Raw genomic sequence first — 22,828 nt, 5'->3', positions numbered from 1 at the left:
TCACCCAGAATAAGGGTATAGAATCAAGTCATGTCCCAACTCGAGATCCGAGTCCTGAGCAATCCCGGCATAGGTAGAGTCGCCTGCAGTTTTGAAGTATATCGGTTCTCCAAGATGGATTTAAAGTCAGGCTACTACCAAATCCTCCTGTCACCGGAATCATGTCACATAACAGTGTTCTCAACCCACTTCAGGCTGCAGCTCTACAAACGCCTGGGTTTTGGAGTTATGGAGTATTTTAATTTGGCTAAAGATACTGAACTTTCGCCGAATTCTATCCCCACAGACCTCGCAGCCATTCTATCTCAGAAACAGCTATGTGGAGAGTAGGCTCCTGTAGCCTATTCCAGCCAGGCACTTATCCCAACCAAACAGAGGTACTAACACATAGAACAAGATGAAAGTGCCATACATTGAGGGTGCCTTCATTTTCATGTATACCTATATGGACACCTGTTTAAAGTAAACACTAACCACAAGCCGCTCATTCCATTGTTCAAGGGGTGGTCAACAAATCCTCCCCCCAGGATTGAGAAGTGGATCCTCCAGTTGCAGTAATACAGTTTCTCAGTTGAGTATAAATCAGGGTCCCACAATTCAGCGACTATTTGTCACAAGAAGCAAGGCCTGTCACTCCTCAGGAAGCTCCAAAAGCAGTGGTTATGGAGGAGTATGCAAACATGATAGTGGAGCACTCTCAACCCCTTCCTGTCTCCTCAGCTGAAATCATAGAGGCAACAGGGGAGTATGACTGTCTTCAGGCTGCCATTTCTGCCACCTGCTCAGAGAAATGGGCCAATATTATTGCCAACCTGGCCAACAATACAGTTGACGCCCGATACATTTTGCAATACCTGCACAACATGAGGGGTGAGCTCTCAGTCACTGCTGAGGATGGACATCTCTTCCGGGGACATCACCTGGTTCTACCGTCACATTTGACACAGTGGATGGGTGCTCTTGCCAATGTATCACACCAAGGACCGGCAGAGAACCAAGAGTAGGCTGCACAGTAATATGTGGGGCCCAGGCCTGGATTACATGGTAGAACGGACAGTCAGATCGTGTGATTTGTCCCAAGCAACAGGAGGTCATGATCCTTCCCCACCCATAGTCACTGAGCCGACCAGGACACCCCATGTGAGTGTGTTAGGCAGCTACCGAATGGGTGTCACCTGCTATTCATTATTAATGATTTTTCGAAATACCCGGAAGTGAAGTTTGTGCCATCCACATCAGTGGAGAAAACTATCCCAAAGTAAAAAAAAATAATGGCCACTCAGAGCCTCATACAAGAATTATGCACAGACATTGGTCTCCCTTTTAATAGTCAAGATGTTGCCAGCTATTGTCTGTCAAGAAACACAAAGTATTGCAAAATCATTCTGTGTTGGATGCTGGCAAACGGAGAGGCAGAGCGTTTTATGATAACCATAAACAAGGTAGTCGGGATTGGAAAAGTAAAAAAAGTAACACTTGCTTAAAAAACAGGTACCCTTAGCTAACAAACCAAAAAAGAGTTTTTTTGGCCATAAATGAGATGCCCAACAGAACACAGTGGCCTCTCAGGCACTAGATAATTAGGAGGAGGTACTGGAAAGTAGTATTCCTCAGGGCAGCTTAGAAGCCTAGCACCAAGAGGCTCCACTGTGGATACATAATCTAAGTTATCTAAAGACAGAGCTGGGATAGACCACTTTAAAGAAACTACAACATCAAAACTAGGTTATGCAATTACAGAAGACTGGGTTAGTCCCAGAAGGAGGAAACATAGGAGGAGAAAGGGGGATATTCAAATACAAAATCTGAAGATTAGGCCCTCACAATGGACTTTTTTTAAAGTGGTACCAAAAACCCGAATACTAAAGAAGCCAGCCATAGTTCCTCCATTGGATGAGTCACACCTGCCAGAAGAAATATTTTATTCTGATTCCAGATATTTTAAGCCCAAATAGGTTTCAGGTATTGGCAAGTGCCCTCGAATCTCCAGAAGTAGCTGCTTCTAGCACATTGGTGTTGGAGAAGGAGAGGAGCCCAGTGTCTACTAGAGACGTCGACCCCTGCCCCCGCAGGCAGAAAGCCCCCAAATGAGATTAACATCACATGGTGTTTTACCCCCACAGGGGGACTAGCTCAGTAGTTGTTTCTCAATCTCAATCACAATCTCAATCACAGCCCCAATCAGTCTCAGATTTAATCCATCTATTAATATCCGAAGTTAGGAGCAGATTTGAAACTTCTGAGACAAATCAAATGGAGATTAGGTCAGCGTGTGACAAGCTGGAAAGGAAGTTAGACGACCTCGCAGCCAGGACATCAATATTTGAAACTTCAGTTAGAGATGTAATGCTTCAGTCGGAAGCCAATAAGAAAGAGATTCTGCTTCTAAGGGGGAACGTAGTAGTTATTAAAGAAAAACTGGAGTCTTTGGAGAACAAGTTCCTTTTGTTGAAAGTCCCTGAGGGGGCAAGGGTGAGGATGTTAAGGCCTTTGTGGCAAAACTGATTAAATTAATATCGACTGCACAGAGAAAGATCTTATTAATGATATACAGAGGGTCCATAGAGACCCATTCAGGTTAGCCCCAAATAAAACTAAGCCGAGGAAGATTTTGGTTAATTTCCACACTTACAAAATCAAAGAAGAAATTCTCACAAAGGTACTAAAAAAGAAGACACTAGAAGTAGACGGCATCAACTTCGAGATAAGGTCTGACATATCTCAGATCACGGCTAACAAACAATGGGAGCTTGGTAAACTAATTGAACCCCTAAAAAAGCTGGGTGCCACAGTACAGCTGAGATTTCCTGCCAGTCTGCGAGTAATGCATAATAATAAGATGCAGAATTTTCGTCGAGTGGTGGAAGCTGAGGGATTTCTTAAATTCTTATCTGAAACAGGGACTAGTTAGTGAGGGTTGAGGCCATTGGCACTTACTAATCTCCACCCTTTTTCCCATCCTTTCCTTCTATTTACTTTCAAGTTATTTACACTGTTTTTTAGCCCACTCTTGTTTGTGAGTTGATTTAGTGCAATGGATTGCATTCGCGAGATAACATTTTGTTAGATATTATGTTTCTTTGTCTTGTGACTCCGGGGGGCCTTCTTAGGCTTAGGCCATGAAGGAGGAAGAGGAGTGTTCTCAAGGGTGGGGGGTGAAGGTTTTATGGATATTTTTAGGTGCACGGTGTGGGGAACAGTGGGTTAAAAAATAATAATCCTCTTTGACTAAATTGGGACTCCGGTTCCATTATGGCAATAACCTTATGGAGTAAGAGATGAGTGCCAGTCAGAACGTCCAGGTTGAGTTTTTATCGTGGAATGTAAACTGGCTTAGAGTTAGGCGTAGGAGAGAGAGGATCCTGCAATACTTAAGAGATGCCCCTGCCCAGATCATAATTCTCCAAGAGACCCGTTTGACTAGTGAGGAGAGACTTTAAATCCAGAAGGTGGTTACTAAAGGCCGTACTCTCTGACCAACAATTAACCATAAGAGGGGTAGCAATATTAGTAAAAAACAACCCTCATATTACAATAGAGGATAGTAGAGTGGACGAGGCCGGGAGATGGGTTATTGCTAAAGTGAGATGTTATCATCAGTTTTACACTGTGGTCGGATACTATGCCCCTAATTTAGATGGCCCTGTCCCATTCAGTAATTTGTTGTCAGAGCTCTTAAACTTCCCTGATCCAATTATTCTAGCCCAGGATTTTAATGTTGTGCTTTATGGGAACCTGGACAGCTCTGCTAAAATGAGAGCTGTAGTAAACAACAAGACGTGGTCCTTGATAAAAACCTCTATTAAACAACTAGCATGATTCGATATCTGGAAAGAGAAAAAGGGTGCCTTGAAGAGCTTTACATTTAGCAATAAAAAGTAGGGTCTCCAGTCAAGAATCGATCTATTTTTGATCAACGAAAACTTAAAAGACCAGGTCCATGAAGTCAGCCATGTAGGATCACACTTGTCTGTCCACTCGGCTTTAGTGTTGGCTCCCTCAAAAACCACGGTACAGAGGACATGGACTATGGATCGCACTATATTATTAGACAATGTCATACTTGAGAAACTTGGTTTGGAATCCCAAGAGTTTTTCGCGGTTAATATAGATAGCGCACCATGAGGTGTTGTCTGGGATGCCTGTAAATATTTTTTGAGGGAGAAATTAATGTCTGTCCAATCTTATAAAAGTAAACAACACAGAGCTGAGGTGGCAGAAATTGAAAGTAAGGTATAGCGGCTGGAACAACAGTTACTAGGGAGTGGAGCAGATATGGGGTCGCTGCAAGCCTCTCTTCAGGTTCTCAAAATGGATCTCACAGGGGTAGTCGAAGAGAGATTACAAAAAAGATGGCGAGCAAGTAAACTTGCCCACTTTAATTATGGAGAAGGGTGTGGTAAGCTACTTGCTTGGAAAGTGAGAAACGATCAGGCAAGATGCTTTATAAAGGAGGTCAAATGCAAGGTTTCAGGAAACTCTATTACAACAAGGTAGGATATAGAAGAAGACTTTTTAAACCATTTGAGAAGGTATATCTGGAGGACCTAGTAACAACGGGGGAAAAGGTGGAGGGATGGTTGGGCAGGATATTCCCCGCTTAGTTAGCGAAGCTCAAAGGGATATAATTAACAGTGCCATGTCTGAAGGTGACATCAGAAACTCAATTATGGCAGGGAAATCAGGTAAAGGTGCAGGTCCGGATGGCCTCCCAGCCGAGATATACAAAAAACTGGGGGAATATCTTATTCCAGTTATGGCGAGATTGTTCTCAGCTATATTTGAGAATGGAAGGGAGATTCCCACTTCTTGGAATGAGGCCACAGTAACCCTGATCCCAAAACCAGTTAAACCACCCAATGTTTGCGACTCCTACAGGCTCATATTGCTACTGAATTGCGATTATAAAATTTTCACAAAGATATTTGCAGACATGCTGAATGGGGTTGTGGGGGATCTCTTACATGAAGACCAGAAGGGTTTTGTGCGGGGAAGGGGTATTAAAGATCTTTCATGCAACCTAATCGGAGGTATACACATAGCATTCATTTACGAAGTGCCCCTAGCAGTTATTACTTTAGATGTGACTAAAGCCTTCAACAGGATGAACTGGTCCTATCTGCAGAAAATGTTAAGGCTATCTAACCTGGGTGAAAATTTCTGCAGGTCCATAGAGCTAATTTATAAAGACCCTACAGCCAAAGTCTTGGTATACGGGAATCGTTCAAGGTTCTTCAATGTCTCTAGGGGAACCAGGCAAGGGTGTCCATTTTCCCCCCTCTTATTTAATATATATATTGAACCCTTAGCGGTGAAGATTAGAAATCATGAAGGATTACTCCTTTTCAAGTACAGGTGTTGGGAGAGAAAGGTGGGACAATATGCGGATGACTTAGTGGTATACACCTCCGATCTAAGTACTTCCCTGCCTTTAATATATGAATTGTCATCACAACTTGGGCGCATTTCAGGCTATGAGGTAAATGAGAACAAAAAGGTTGTAATGGCCTGGAACATCAACTCACAGCAGGAATGCATTAAAAAAGAAATTAGATACTCCGGAATGGTCTAAGGACAGCTTGGCTGGCCATTAAGGGATGCAGGGATATTAAACTGGGGCCAACTGATGGATAATGAAAGCCTGATTCCTTGGAATATGGAGCAAGAGATTACCAACAGAGAACAGGCTGTCAAGATTTAAATATCTTCAAATTAAAAGTTGGAGTGTCTCTGCTGGAACGGACATGTGCTCTTCAAACGAATTAGAGTCCCAGATGTTTAGTAGCGTTATTAGAAAAAAGGAAGTGGTGAATTGGTACTGGCTGCCAGTGGCCCTATCGGAAGGAGACTTCAATTTACCAACGGATCTGTGGGGGAGGAGCTTGCCGGGGATGCAGCCAGAAGATCTATGGCAAGTATCTTGCAATATTCTATACTCCTCGGTGTGTGCTGCAAATTTAAGGAGGGTCTTCACAGGTTTTATTGGACTCCGCTTAGACTATCCAACCTTGGGAAAGGCCCCGCCCGAGATGTCCAAAATATGGCCATGAAAAGGGGGATGACATCCAAATGTTCTTGGAGTGTCTCAAGATCCAAGGGTTCAGGGTAGACGTGAGTAACTCTATGACTGTGATACTCGGTGAGACGGTCCAGGTAAGCAAATTTCTTGTCCTCTTTGGGGTCCCGTAATATTAGGAATCTCTGTCAATCAACACAAGAAAGCTGATTTTTTTATTTGATATAACTTGCCTGCAAAGAGATATGCAAGAATTGACTAAAATCGACCCCAACTTAAACAAATTGAATTACCTCTGTAAAAGACACTATCCGGTTAGATAGGGCATCAGAAAGTATGAGGAATGAGTTTTAACTTCCTTTTGAAAATTGGGTGACCTCCTCTACTTGTATATAGTCCAATGATTAGGCATTTATACTATATTGCTTTATTATTCCGGCGGTAGCTCCACAGGCGGCTGTGTCAGACTCAGCTATTTACGGTTGGAGAAGTCGAAGCAGGGTGTAAAGTGATTCATCTTTGACTCCATACAAAGATCTCTGGCAGGTGCTACGTCTAGGGAGACCTCGGAGTACGTTGTATATCTTTTGTTTTCTATCCAAGGCGAATAAGGAAAAAAAAAAAAGATAGTCTGGATTGCTCAAGCCAAACAGCAGTGTATTGGAATAGATTTCTATACATTTCTGAAAGACTACCGGCTCACGCTTTACCCCACTACTGGACTAGCTCCTAGTATCCTCTGTTTTGGAAGGCAAATGAAGATGTAGTACCACACCACCCTCAGTGGGAAGAAGCCCCTGTTGGTGAACTGCACAACCGCTTGGAGAATGACACAACAATTACCTTCTTGCAATGCAGCATGCAAGATACTGATAAGGGAAGGCTCCATGGGTGGGTTTTGATGACATCCAGATCTCGCAAGCTGGGATCTGGTTACTATAAATCTACCTAGAAACAGAAAACGGCTGGCTGCCCTGGCATGATTTTCACAGCTCTGTGAGCTTTGAATTCTTAAAAAAGCTCTCAAAAAGCCACCTTGCAGAGGAGGAGGAAGACCAGGAGACCATTTCTGCATGTTATGAAACACGAGGCAGAATCTAAAGATCTTAAAGAACTTGCCGTAAAGAAAAAGTTATTCGATTCTGTAAATGAGGAAGACCAAGACACAGTTCCAAAAGGCAAGTGTATCCAGGCATACAATTTCAAGAGATGATATCTCACAAGTCATCTCTGATGATATCAGAAAAGTACTAGGATTTGAAACAGTCTTTCAGCCATCGAAAGAGGGGTTTAATGCCCAATGTGAGTTACAATATACTGATCATCTGCCCTTCTATGATATTTTAAAGAGTATTTTATTGCAGAAATGGCGAGATAAAGATACATATAGTTTTGCTTGTTTTTTGAGTAAGAGATATTATGTGCAAGACTTTGATGACATTTTACCTCAAGTTCCAGAATTTAACACAAATCTTTCTGGTATGGAATCCACCCCGTCTCTTCACTGGGAATAGTCTTTTTTTGTCTGACCCATATGACAAGAGGTTCAAAAGTGCTCTGAAAATATCCTATGTGGCGGAAACTTTAGAATTAAAGCCAGTTCATATGCAGTTTATGCGGCTCAGATGCTATTAAAAGACTTTCAATCTCTGATTTATTCCCTTTAAGACAGTTCGGGCCCTACACAGATTCTGGCAAACATGAAACTGTTAGCTAAGTTCTTTTCCAGTACAACCTTTGACTCCTTGTGATATTCAGCGACTTCAGCAGGTGCTTCTATAGCAGCCAGAAGGTTATGTATCAAATTATGGAAATAGGACTCAGGCTAAAGGTTGTTAATACAATGCCTTCCCTTCTTCAGTCCAAAGTTATTTGGCCCAGAGCGGAATAAGTGATTCAGAAAACAGCAGAAGAGAAAAAGATTTTACTGACCTTTCGAACACTTCCATATAAGTAATCCTTTCTCCCGAGGAAAATGGTCCAGAATGCTCAACAAACATGTTGTCTATTTCGAGGCTGAGCCCATGGTCGAAGGACTACACTTGCAGACAAATCCCCATTCCAGCAACCCCAGCCTCCAAAAGCATGAGAGTGGAGGTGATAGCAGGAAGAATCTCAACCTTTTACAGCAAGTGGAGTCAACTTGTGAAGGACAGATGATTCAAACATTGTAAGAGATTAATATTCTATAGAGCTAAAAAAAGTCTAACTTGATTGTTTAATGCCAGCTTAATTGAGAAAAGCCTGGATCCCTCCCTTCTAACTTCACTGGATAACCAAATGTGGGCAATCGCAGATATAAAATGCCAGTACCAACGGAAGGATAATAAAGGGACAAAGGTGGCCACAAGTTTAAACCAACTAGGACTTCGTATCCTAAACGGTAGATTGGAGTCCGACTCGCCCACTGCTTATACCCATGTATCTCCCTTTAGAATGGCTACCTTGTACTACATATGGATCTCGGTCGCCCACTTCCAATTCGCCCAGGAATTTGTGGAAATTTGGGAAAGATTCAACATTAGAGCCAATTAGAAAACTGCACTGGACACTGGACCAACAAGAGGTAATTGAAGAGAAGGTGGTCAACTTTTTGGAAAATTTGAATCTAGAGCCTAGAGTCAGCTGACGCCATCACGGTGGGAACAGGTAGTGGAGGTCCTTAAAAAAAAAATCTATCTGTAAAGAGTGTTAAAAACTCAAACAATTATCCTTCATCTATACCCCGCCACAGCGACCTCAAGCACATCATGCTGAGTATTAAATATAAATTAAATACCTTATTTCGTAAAAGCTCACATACCAGCTTGGATTACAAATTCTTACGAAGGAAGATTTCGACCACCCGCAAAGAGTATAGGAAATTAAGGATCAAAGATACGCAAGCATCTTATTACAAGATCTGACCAGCTGGGCGGAAGACCACAAATTAATACCTTTCACGCAAACTGGCTTTCAAAAGGGCTGCCACATTGAGGACAATCTGATTTTCTTAGCCCAAATGATCGAGGTTACACTTGCAACAAAAGGAAAATCGCTGTTTCTGGGATTTATCGATTTCCAAAAGGCATTTGACAACATTGCCCACCCCAGGCTCTGGGAGAAATTGCTCAAATATGGCATTCCGCTGACTCTATTGAACGCCCTCATCGCTCTGTATTCTGATACTTGGGTCAAAATAAAAGTCTCCGCTGGTTGGTCTACAACCAACAAAATCATGACCAACAAAGGCCTAAAGCAGGGAGGTATTTTGGCCCCTTTACTTTTTAATTTGTACCTCGCAGATATACCAGAGTGGCTGGCCCGCTCTCTCATGCTTTCCCACCATGAATCGCATCTGTTAAAATCCAGTCAATGCAATACGCAGATGATACGATTCTTCTTGATCAAACACAGGTAGGCCTTCAGCGACTTTTTGATTCCTTGGCAACATATTGTGAAACCAATGCGCTGAAGATTAATGTCTCCAAAACCAAGGTGATGATAGTCTCGAGAAGCCGAATGAGACAGCGCCCCTGGTACGTTGCTGGGAGATCTATTTAGGTAGTCACCACTTATAAATATCTTGGAGTCTGGATAGACCACAGAGGGAGCTCGGGTCTGCAAATTGCTGCAATGCAAAGTGTGGCCCGCAGCCTGGAGGGGGCCTTCCTACGAACTAAGAAAGCTCTCCATTCTCCTGACTTCACCCCGCTAATTAGAGTGATAGATGCCAAATTACTATCTACAATAGCCTTTGGCACCACTACTTTTAAAGATAAAATGTTCACTTGGTTGGACAGAATGCAATCAGCCTGTTTTCGTAGAGTGTTTCACCTACCCAATTCGACCTCTCATGCCCAAATCCGCATGGAGTTCCGGTTGTTCTCCCAACATTGGACCATGAAAGCAAGATTCATTGCCTACAGTGCAAAAACAAAAATGGCCCAAGCCTCCACACTAAAGAGTTGCATCTGGTCACTGTTAAATAACCCCAGCACTTCTTGGAATAAATTTTTAACATTCTGCTTGGACGCTTTAGAAGCCCATGATCTATGGGCGAGCTCGCTACCCATAGGGGTTGCCACCAAAGCCCTGACCAAACAAGCAAAAATACTATCAATGGAAAACGATGTAATATCCGTGAAAAAGCTATCACATGGCAGCTGGGCGTCAAAACTCTATGATCTAAAAACCCTACCACACTGCATGTCATCTTCCATGAACCCATTAGTGAAACACCAGTTTATGAGACTATGTTTTGGGCTAATCCCCCTGTTGGGGTACAATTATGGAAGGAGGTACAAGTCGGACATGTCCTCCTAGTGCCGCTACTGCAACAATGGGGAAGAACATTTAATACATGTTCTGTGTATTTGCAGAACTTTACTCTCACTTCGAACTTATTGGCTGCGCCCCATCTGGAGAATTCTTAATGCGCGGACCTGCCATGAAGCCTTAGAGGAATGTATGAAGGGGGAATCAGCACAAATGGCTGCCTGCTTTGTAAAATTTATGACTAAGATTAATTAAATTCTACCGGCAAATACCACCCATGAACCTTTGCTGTGTCAGACATGAACTTGCATTTTGTTCCCTTTAAATCGAGAGCTGAAAGTGTCTTTTTATCTTCTGTTTTGTATGAATTGCAATGATTTTAATTAATTGTGCAAATAAATATATCTATCTCTATCTCTTCATTGTTTCAGGAAACTCCTATTCGTAGAAATCCAGTAAAGAGAGGCTCCTTGCTTCTGGGGGTAGAAGATTTACTTAGAAAAGAAACAGTTATCAAATTCCCCTGTTCCCAAAAACATCTGGGATCTTATTCTATTCTGTTCCAAGTACTAAAAAAAGATGGAACTTTTTGTCCATTTCCAGATCTTAACCAGTTTCTGCAATGCATTCCATTAAAAAAATACCACCATTCTGATGGTACTACCATTGATCTCAGAATGGGATTTCCTGCCAATGCTGGACATCCAAGATGCGTATTTTCACACATTAGTTAACCACAAAGTCAGGCATTGCTAAGGTTTACAGTACAAGGCCAGCGCTTCCAGTTCCATGCAATGAGGGTGTTTACAAATGTACTAGCTCTTCTTCATTTGGAGGGGATTTGTGTTTGTCTTACTAAAATCTGCACCTTCTGTTTCAAAGTCACAGCTCAATGTGAAGAAAGTCTGCAACTATGTCCAGGAACTGGAATTTGTACTGAATGTGAAAAAATGGAATCTCCTCAACCCCAAAAAGACTATTCGTTGGCACACTCTTTGACACACTCAAGGGTCGAGTGTGCCTACTAGACTAGAGGGTAGTGACTTTGCATAATAATCTACGCCATCTTATTTTCTCTTCCAGTAGGTCCAGCAAAAATCTGACATAGATTCCAAGGGCTAAAGTCATTGACAACAGCAGTGGTTCCTTGGGCTTGTTCTTACCTAAAGCCACTCCTACACCATCGCCTAACTCATTGTGCTCCAGAATATCAGAACTGTCAGAAACTGATTGCTCTGTCCTATTGAGTGGTCTAGAGCTCTCCTGATGTCTTATTATGTACGATTTCCTAAATAAAGCGTCTTTAGTTCCCCCAGTTCTTGGTGTCTTAATAATAGATACAAGTCTGTGAGGTTGGGGACCCACACTGGAATCTCTTTAGTCATCAAACTGGAGAGAGCTAGCTGTTGTTCCCAATGCAGTGAAAAATGTTTTCTTCCCAGGGGAATGGGAGGCAGTGTTATAGACTGACCATTTAGTAGATCTCCTTGAAGCTAGTGCGTATCCCTGGGGGTGACCAACTTTAATGCAGACAGCCTAAGCATGGGTATTGAATCTTCAATGAGTATGTATGTATATATATATATATATATATATATATATATATATATATATATTCACTGAAAAAACCATAGGTTAGAGACCATATATAGTTAGCTGGACATTTTATTGACATAAAACCAATGAAATTCCATATATAGTTAGTTGCACTAACTATATATCGCGCACCCGCAATCCACTGCTGATGATGTCACATATTACATCATTCATGACATGGTCAGTGACATCACTGATGACATCACTGATGACATCTCAAATGACATCACTGATGACATCACTGATGACATCTCAAATGACATCACTGATGACATCATCTAGTGTCTGTGTGTTTTTGTAAAGTTTAAATATGTTTTACATATTGAAGAATGAGTGGATGTATGGAAGACTGAGTGTGTGTGTGGCTGGCTGGGAGGTGTGTGACTCTGTGCATATCAATGTGTACTTATATCAGTGATTGTATAAGAGAGTAAGTATGTGTTAGTATATGTGTGAAAAGTATGGTGTTCTGTGTTTAACTGTATAGATGAGGAAATCGAAGTGTGATTGATTCTTCACAGTACTGACTAGGTGTATGAGTGCATATGATAGTGTTGTAATAATGAGTGACTGTATGTATGAGTGATTGTATGGGTGAATGAGTGAATGTGTGTGTAGACGTAGGAATCAGTGAGTGCGTATGTAGTAACTGGTATTGGTGTGTCATGATGTCATCAGTGATGTCATTTGAGATGTCATCAGTGATGTCATTTGAGATGTCATCAGTGATGTCATCAGTGATGTCACTGAAGTATGGTGTTCTGTGTTTAACTGTATAGATGAGGAAATGGAAGTGTGATTGATTCTTTACAGGACTGACTAGGTGTGTGAGTAACTCCATGGATGAGTGGCAGTATGTGAGTGTCTGCATAGGTATATGAGTGCATATGATAGTGTTGTAATAATGAGTGACTGTATGTATGAGTGATTGTATGGGTGAATGAGTGAATGTGTGTGTAGACGTAGGAATCAGTGAGTGCGTATGTAGTAACTGGTATTGGTGTGTCATGATGTCATCAGTGATGTCATTTGAGATGTCATCAGTGATGTCATCAGTGATGTCATTTGAGATGTCATCAGTGATGTCATCAGTGATGTCACTGACCATGTCATGAATGATGTAATATGTGACATCATCAGCAGTGGATTGCGGGTGCGCGATATATAGTTAGTGCAACTAACTATATATGGAATTTCATTGGTTTTATGTCAATAAAATGTCCAGCTAACTATATATGGTCTCTAACGTATGGTTTTTTCAGTGAATTTTCAAGGTTTTGTAAATGCAAATTCCTAACTATATATGGTCTATAACCTATGGTTTTTTCAGTGAATTTCATTGGTTTTTTAAAAGCTAATATCTATAGCTGTAAAATATATTCTTTATTACGTGACGTATCACGTAGCCACGTGAGACGCCTCATGACACGTCGCATAACCGTGACGTATCGGCTCTGCAGCGCAAACAAAACCCGTAACGTAAGCGTGCCGGAGCACGCTTACAGATATATATATTTTTTTAACCTTAATTAGACAAAATCCACACGTGCACATATCTTGAGGCCTTGCAAAGGCACATCAAACAAACAGTCCCTACAATTTTGCCAAGTTTGCTGGAAATCTATTCCCTTAATTTTTTTTTTACTGTTTCTCTTGGTTTTCCCCTTGTTACGCTTACCAGGACGCTACCCGGTACGCGAACCGGACGCTCCAAAAACACAAGATGGCGGACTCCCGTTACGCTGCCGGTTAGCTGCCCGGTTCGCGTACCGGGAAGCCCCTCTACCGCGAAAAATCGCGGGGGACTTTAATATCCCCCTCATCAATCCTAGGGGGTCAGGAGGGGTTTACCTTGCCCCCTTTCCTTCATTTCCCCCTTCTTTTTTCACCACATCTTGTCTCTAGGACCTACCGAGAGACAGGATGGCGGCCGCTCCGGACTGTTTACAATGTTGACAGCTACGCTGCCGGTTAGCTGCCCGGTTAGCTGCCCGGTGAGCTGCCCGGTGAGCTGCCCGGTTCGCGTACCGGGATGCGCCTCTACGGCGTAAAATCGCAAAAAAAATTTTTTTTTTTTTTTGCCCCGCGGGGCACTTTAATATCCCCCTCATCAATCCTAGGGGGTCAGGAGTGGTCTACCTTGCCCCCTTTCCTTCATTTCCCCCTTTGTTTTTCACCACATCTTGTCTCTCGATCGTACCGAGAGACAAGATGGCGGCCGCTCCGGACTGTTTAGAATGTTGACAGACACCGGAGAGCCAATCAGCTTCGCTTCGCGAAGTTCCGTTATGCGTCAGGTACGCGAACCGGGGCGCTAACCGGAGCGCTGTCACAGATATATATATATTTTTAAACGTCAATTTCTCAAAATCCACTGGAGCACATATATTGAGACATAGCAAAGGCACGTAGGGCAAACCATATCTACAATTTTGCCAAGTTTCATGTAAATCTATTCACCCGTTCGAGCTAAAAGTGAGTCCAACCGCCCCATGGACAAATGAATGGGAAAAACGCATTTTGGGACCCCCCTTTTTTCTCGGCCCCCCCCTTGACAAAACCCCCCCACATGGGCTGCTCAGAAACAAAATGTGCCATTTTCCTGAAAATTTCAGCCAATTCCGTCCACAAACGCCAAAGTTATTAGACATAGAATTTTCAGAAATCCCATAGAGAAAAAATCCTAACTATATATACCCACTGGCTATCGCCAGTAGGTAATATACATATATAAACATATATAATCTGCATATCTATATAAATATAAATGCATGCATACATATACATATATGCATACATATGCATGTTATTTACATGAAAGTTTTAAAAGCACTAATAAAAGCAAAGCTAAAAAGCCACCTCATTACAAACAGAATGGCTTTAACTTAAACGAGGGCGAGATCTATTGCATTTTCAATGCTTGTTTACTTTGGTTCTATCAAGAAGGCATTCAGATGTGTCACACATTTGCCATAAATTCTGAATGTTAGCACTCTAGTTGCTCATTAGATCACTGTAGTAAAGCTAGTGCTCACCAGGGAAGTCTGCTGCTAATCATGGTTTGCAGCCATTTTCCCGCATTTTTTATCCCGCAGACTTTCAGTCCGCATACCATTATCCCGCAAGGTCATTGACCTCGCATACCATTATCCCGCATTTTTTCAAAACGCATGTGCATTTATCGCGCATGCCTTTACAAAGAATTACGTTTTAAAGGCATGTATGGTAAATGCATTTGCGTTGTGAAAACCACGATGACGAGAGAGGTAAGTGGGTTTGTGTTAATTTTTTCGTGGGTTAGTGATTGTGTAGTGTAGTGTAGTGTTGTGTAGTGTAGTGTTGTGTTAGTGTAGTGTAGAGTTGTGGTGGTTGTTTAGTGTAGGGTCATGCTGGGGGTAGTGTTTTAGGGTTTAGGGTTGTGTTGTAGTGTTTGCGTAGTGTAGGGTCATGCTGGGGGTAGTGTTTTAGGGTTTAGGGTAGTGTTGTAGTGTTTGCGTAGTGTAGGGTCATGCTGGGGGTAGTGTTTTAGGGTTTAGGGTTGTGTTGTAGTGTTTGCGTAGTGTAGGGTCATGCTGGGGCTAGTGTTTTAGGGTTTAGGGTAGTGTTGTAGTGTTTGCGTAGTGTAGGGTCATGCTGGGCGTAGTGTTTTAGGGTTTAGGATAGTGTTGTAGTGTTTGCGTAGTGTAGGGTCATGCTGGGGGTAGTGTTTTAGGGTTTTGGGTAGTGTTGTAGTGTTTGCGTAGTGTAGGGTCATGCTGGGGTGTAGTATTTTAGGGTTTAGGGTAGTGTTGTAGTGTTTGCGTATTGTAGGGTCATGCTGGGGGTAGTGTTTTAGGGTTTTGGGTAGTGTTGTAGTGTTTGCGTAGTGTAGGGTCATGCTGGGGGTAGTGTTTTAGGGTTTTGGGTAGTGTTGTAGTGTTTGCGTAGTGTAGGGTCATGCTGGGGTGTAGTGTTTTAGGGTTTTGGGTAGTGTTGTAGTGTTTGCGTAGTGTAGGGTCATGCTGGGGTGTAGTGTTTTAGGGTTTTGGGTAGTGTTGTAGTGTTTGCGTAGTGTAGGGTCATGCTGGGGTGTAGTGTTTTAGGGTTTTGGGTAGTGTTGTAGTGTTTGCGTAGTGTAGGGTCATGCTGGGGGTAGTGTTTTAGGGTTTTGGGTAGTGTTGTAGTGTTTGCGTAGTGTAGGGTCATGCTGGGGCTAGTGTTTTAGGGTTTAGGGTAGTGTTGTAGTGTTTGCGTAGTGTAGGGTCATGCTGGGCGTAGTGTTTTAGGGTTTAGGATAGTGTTGTAGTGTTTGCGTAGTGTAGGGTCATGCTGGGGGTAGTGTTTTAGGGTTTTGGGTAGTGTTGTAGTGTTTGCGTAGTGTAGGGTCATGCTGGGGTGTAGTATTTTAGGGTTTAGGGTAGTGTTGTAGTGTTTGCGTAGTGTAGGGTCATGCTGGGGGTAGTGTTTTAGGGTTTTGGGTAGTGTTGTAGTGTTTGCGTAGTGTAGGGTCATGCTGGGGGTAGTGTTTTAGGGTTTTGGGTAGTGTTGTAGTGTTTGCGTAGTGTAGGGTCATGCTGGGGTGTAGTGTTTTAGGGTTTTGGGTAGTGTTGTAGTGTTTGCGTAGTGTAGGGTCATGCTGGGGTGTAGTGTTTTAGGGTTTTGGGTAGTGTTGTAGTGTTTGCGTAGTGTAGGGTCATGCTGGGGGTAGTGTTTTAGGGTTTTGGGTAGTGTTGTAGTGTTTGCGTAGTGTAGGGTCATGCTGGGGGTAGTGTTTTAGGGTGTTGGGTAGTGTTGTACTGTTTGCGTAGTGTAGGGTCATGCTGGGGGTAGTGTTTTAGGGTTTTGGATAGTGTTGTAGTGTTTGCGTAGTGTAGGGTCATGCTGGGGGTAGTGTTTTAGGGTTTTGGGTAGTGTTGTAGTGTTTGCATAGTGTAGGGTCATGCTGGGGGTAGTGTTTTAGGGTTTAGGGTAGTGTTGTAGTGTTTGCGTAGTGTAGGGTCATGCTGGGGGTAGTGTTTTAGGTTTTAGTGTAGTGTTGTAGTGTTTGCGTAGTGTAGGGTCATGCTGGGGGTAGTGTTTTAGGGTTTAGGGTAGTGTTGTAGTGTTTGCGTAGTGTAGGGTCATGCTGGGGGTAGTGTTTTAGGGTTTAGGGTAGTGTTGTAGTGTTTGCGTAGTGTAGGGTCATGCTGGGGTGTAGTGTTTTAGGGTTTTGGGTAGTGTTGTAGTGTTTGCGTAGTGTAGGGTCATGCTGGGGGTAATGTTTTAGGGTTTAGGGTAGTGTTGTAGTGTTTGCGTAGTGTAGGGTCATGCTGGGGTGTAGTGTTTTAGGGTTTTGGGTAGTGTTGTAGTGTTTGCGTAGTGTAGGGTCATGCTGGGGGTAGTGTTTTAGGGTTTAGGGTAGTGTTGTAGTGTTTGCGTAGTGTAGGGTCATGCTGGGGGTAGTGTTTTAGGGTTTAGGGTAGTGTTGTAGTGTTTGCGTAGTGTAGGGTCATGCTGGGGGTAGTGTTTTAGGGTTTAGGGTTGTGTTGTAGTGTTTGCGTAGTGTAGGGTCATGCTGGGGGTAGTGTTTTAGGGTTTAGGGTTGTGTTGTAGTGTTTGCGTAGTGTAGGGTCATGCTGGGGTGTAGTGTTTTAGGGTTTTGGGTAGTGTTGTAGTGTTTGCGTAGTGTAGGGTCATGCTGGGGGTAGTGTTTTAGGGTTTAGGGTAGTGTTGTACTGTTTGTGTAGTGTAGGGTCATGCTGGGGGTAGTGTTTTAGGGTTTAGGGTAGTTTAGTTGTTTAGTGTATGCTAAAGGCATATTCGTTCTAAAAGTTTTCGTTATTTTAATTTGCGGCCTAATAGTACATGCGGGATTTTTTTTGCGGACTAATGGTATGCGGGATTTCGTCATATATTCGCTAATCATACTTTCTATGGCAAAATGAACCCCCTCATTTTGTTCCTTTTTAAATTAAATGTTTTAAGAGTTACCACTTTATTCCAATCAAGATGGCTTCAGGTGTGCCATACCTTTGTAATAAGTAGGACTGTTAGCACTCTAGTTGTTCTTTAGAACACTCTGGGACATTCTGTCATTGGGCTATAGTTGGGCTACATCTGGCTGATATTTGGGCTACATTTGTTTTTTTTTGTCTCTGGTGGCCATCTTTGGGCTACATTGGGCTACATTGGGCTACATTTGGGCTCCAACATATATATAGCCCAATGTAGCCCAATATATATTTTTCAAAGTAAATTTTCGTAAAAACCACTGGAGCCTATATCTTGAGACATAGCAAAGGCACATCGGGCTACCAGTCCCTACAATTTTGCCAAGTTTGGTGTAAATCCATTCAGCCGTTCAGGCTAAAAGTGAGGCCAACCGCCCTATGGAAATTGCATGGGAAAAACACGTTTTGGGACCCCCCTTTTTTCTCGGCCCCCCCTTGACGAAACCCCCCCAAATTTTCAGGGGCTGCTCAGAAACAAAATGTTCCATTTTCCTGAAAATTTCAGCCAATTCTGTCCTCAAACGCCAAAGTTATTCGACATAGAATTTTCAAAAATCCCATAGGAAAAAAATCCTAACTATATATACCTACTGGCTATCACCAGTAGGTAATATATATATATATACATATATATATATATATTCCAAAACACCTCCGTTTGGGGAGCCCCCGACCCTTCAGGGCGGCCTCTGAAAACCGGGCACGGAGAGCCCCATGTGTATGTTTAGAGATGGACCCACAATTCCTCATCGTTATTGAGGCCCCATGGTGTCATGGTCTTGAGGTCAATGATATATCTTGATTCCAAGACCCTGAGTGCCTTTTCTCTGTCCCCCCCACGTTCTAGACGGTTTACTTGGTCGATACAGTAGAAGCTTAAAAGATCTCTATCGCTCTGATGGTATTTCGCGAAATGCCGAGCAACCGGATATGATTTATCTTTGTTAGCAATTGCTCGCATGTGTTCGAGTATCCTAAGCTTCGTGGGGTTAATGGTGCTCCCTATGTATCTTCTTTTACACGGGCACTCCAGACAGTAAACGGTGTAATCCGAATTGCAATTTAACAGTTTGTTTATTTTTCTGTTGGGTCTTTCTTCACCTGTTCTGCCCGGATATTCTAAGATTTCTACTCCCTTTACAGGCTTTACAGCGCAAACAGGGGAAAAATCCTTTTAGGTTAGATCGATTAGTGGGCTGTGGCTCTGGGGAAAAATGGCTGCGCACAAGATGATCTGAGAGTGATTGACAGCGCCGATACGTTATTAATGGCTGCTTAGAAAGATGTCTCTTCAAAATGCTGTCAGTGGTCAAGATGTGCCAGTTTTTGTTAAAGGAGTGGATTAGGTCACCTGATTTGGTGTTGAATTTGGTGATCATTCTCACCTCCTCCTCCACCTTTGGCACTATTTTTGGCACCAGGAGATCCCTCCTGTTGACTGTAGATGCCTTATTTGAGGCCTGTTGCAGTATGTTCTATTTAGGAACCTGTCGTTAGCCTCATCTTTGGCTTGTTGAAAATCGGTTTCCACTGAGCAATTTCTTTTTAGGCGTAATAGTTCACCATTGGGGACATTTTTTATCAGACTCTTAGGGTAGTAACTCGCCGCATGCAAAACGGCGTTACCCGCCGTTGGTTTTCTGTAGAGTCTTGTTTGGAGGGTATTGTTGTTTATATAAACCTCCAAATCCAAATAGCAAATACTAGTCGCGCTTATTGTGCTTGTAAATTTCAGGTTCATAGTATTATCATTAAGCTTGGCGACGTAATCCTCAGCCCTAGTACCTAGTCCACATTAAAATGTTATCCGTCCATGCCTCATTGCTCTCAGACCAAGCTACGTGCTTCTTCCTCCAGCCCACGAACATGTTCGCGTAACTGGGGGAGAAGCACGAGCCCATTGATGTCCCCCTGGTTTGTTTGTACATTTGGTTTGAAAAAAGAAAAATATTGTGATATAAACAAAAGCGTATCATGCTGAGTAACATGCTGTTGTGTGACCTGTATCTTTCTGGTTTTTTATCTAAAAACCACTTGATCGCCAATAAGTCAGTCTCATGGGCTATACAGGTATATAAATTCACCACATCCAATGAAATTAAAAGCATGTTTTCATCCCAGGCAATACTATCCATAATACGGAGAAAATCCTGTGTATCTCTCACGTATGACGGTAAGTCCTTTACAATGGGAGTAAGATAAGAGTCTATGAAGCGGGATGTATTCTCCAAAAGACTATGAAGACACAATTGGGCGCCCTGGTAGTCTTTTGACATGTTTGTGGATCTTGGGGAGATGGTAAAAAGTGGGTATAATAGGTGATTCACAATGCAAGAATAGGAACTGTTCACCATTGAGCATGCCATCCTCCTTCCATTTGATCAACATTCCATGGGATTCCATTATGCTTTTTACATACTCTGTTCTTTGTATGGTGATGTAGCACTCTTTATCTTTTAATTGTCTGAGAGCTTCTTGTTCGTAATGTTCCTTATTGAAAATCACGATGTTTCCCCCCTTATCTGAGGGCTTTATTTCAATAGTTTTATCCTCTTTCAAGGATCTTATCGCTTCCCACTCTTTCCTCGTGATGTTGGACGATTTCATGTCCATTTTATCCCTTGATATTTTTTCCAAGTCCGCAAGTACCGCTTCATTGAAGACATCTATTGCATCATAATAGATAACAGGCAGTTTTTTTATTTCTGTTTCATATTGCTTGGGTCTCGTGTTTGTGGTGTAGATACATCCTCACCCTGTATATTTACTGATCCACTTTCTAAGATCTCTTGAGTTGGAGTCAGTAATAAATTCGCCAAAGTGTTAGGGTGTTCTTCTATGATTTCTTCTATCTCATTATCAGTGTGCGTTCCCACCGCCACCTTTTTAGGATGAAGAAGAAAGATTTTTTTGAATTTCAGTTTTCTGATGTATCTAAACAGATCAATTCTCGTATCCACCAGATTGAATTCGCTTGCAGGACAGAAGCTTAGTCCTTTTCTAAGGACCCTCAACTCATCCTCTGTCAGTTCTCTTTTCGACAGGTTGATGACATTATTCTCTTCTGCTGTTACTGTTTTTTCCTGCGGTTTGAGGCACTTCGGGTCAATCTCGGTGAAGCAGTCGACTGCATGTCTCCTCTTGCCCCTTTTGCCCCGCCTTGTCCTCCTTTTTGGCTTGGTTGTGGGGGGGGGGTGATTTCTTTGTTGTGGCCTCAGGCGCGTTTCCTTTATAACTTGGAATTCGTCCAAAAAAGGTGTTGCGCTTCTAATTTCCTTTGTTGCAGGAACTCTGGGCTGTTCACCGTCAGACACTTCTGACTCCTCTGTGTCTGTGTTGTTTGTACTCACAGCCCCTTGTGCAAGTCGTTTTCTGGTGGCGTCAAACTTTCGGGCGAAAGTCAATATTCTGCCAGACAAATAGTCCTGCTCATCCCTTTTGGAATTTTATTTGTTTGCGCTTTCGAATACCCAGTTCATAGTCCTTGATTCTTTTGTTCATAGCGCTTCTCAGATCTTCGCTAGCCTTTAAGTCTGCTTCTTTTGAGATTAGGTCTTCCACAACTGCAATTTCTTGTATGCATTTATCATGATCACTCCATGCATATTTAATTAACAGGCGTACCATCCCTTTCGAGGATTCGGCAGTATACTCCGCCCAGTCCTTTAATAGAGCAGGATCAGGATTTTCATACGACGGGACCGTGAAAATTCGAAGACCCCTGGGTACTCTGTCACATTCTATATACCGCTGTAGAGAGGTAGCTTCCCACCATTTGCGGACCTCTCTCTCTGATAGTTTTTCCAATTTCAGAAAGAGTGTTTTCAAGTTGTTACACACTATCGATATTGTTGCAGTGGTGTCCGCTCTTGGTGGTCGATCTGAAAAAAAAAATATACACAAACTTCCTCCCACGGAGAAATAATGAATGACGCACTCGCAGGAAAGAAGTATATCCCCAAATCTTCTTTATTTCATAAATAAAGCAACTCCCAGGTCACCAACGAACCGACGCGTTTCGTTATCTCCTGATAGCTTGCTCACGGTTACAGACTAACAGATTCAAACCATCCATTAAAAACACTTCACGTTACATCATGTGACTCGTGATATCATCCTGGTATTGCCAAAAACAGAGGATTCTGGTGCTCGTAGTCAAAATGGTAATACGTGTATATTAATACAAACCTGCGGCACACTTTAGGTTTTTGTTACTGATATTAATATTAGATTTGAACATTTAAATTCATATCAATTCCTTACATCAATGTTGTTTCTAAAATTGTATGTTTTATCTGATGTTTACTCGTATTTTAAGGTTACGTTAATTTACCCTCCTTATATGCCACATTATCTCATTTGCATGACTCCTTCCATACTTTTGAGGCTTTTAATATTGGATCCAATATTCGGTACTCAAGGTAATATTTATCGTGGCTCAGTAAATTTTGCGGAGACACCATAAAAATGACCATGCTTAAACCTATACTTTCCAACCCTCCAGTGGGTCAAAATGTGTGGTAGTCAAATTGTTTATTTGAGTGATTCCCTATTCATCTGGTGTTCTGCACATGTACTTATTTATCTATTTTCAGCGGTCCGGAGGTGTGAGCCTTCTTTGTGTGAATATATATATATATATATATATATATATATATATATATATATATATATATATATATATATATATATATATATATATATATATATATAGGCATCTTAAAACGTTACATATACATTTTTCTCCATAGGATTGAATATATCAGTATAAATACTGTTTTATATTGTTACACATGTTAACCACCGAATCACTTTTATATTACTGTTTAAATACAAAAAAAGCTTATGTCACATATATAGTCTTCCCCATATGAGGTTAGTTGTGGTTGCATATTGCATATGGAGTCCCTGTGCAAAATACATAAATAGCAGCAAGTCCACTGTGCAAAACTGTGCATAAATGTGTAAATAGGCTTAGAAAGTGCAAACC

The sequence above is a fragment of the Lissotriton helveticus genome, chromosome 7 (genome assembly GCF_964261635.1).
Source record: "Lissotriton helveticus chromosome 7, aLisHel1.1, whole genome shotgun sequence".
Lineage (NCBI taxonomy): Eukaryota > Metazoa > Chordata > Amphibia > Caudata > Salamandridae > Lissotriton > Lissotriton helveticus.
Note: the sequence above shows the minus strand (reverse complement) of the source record.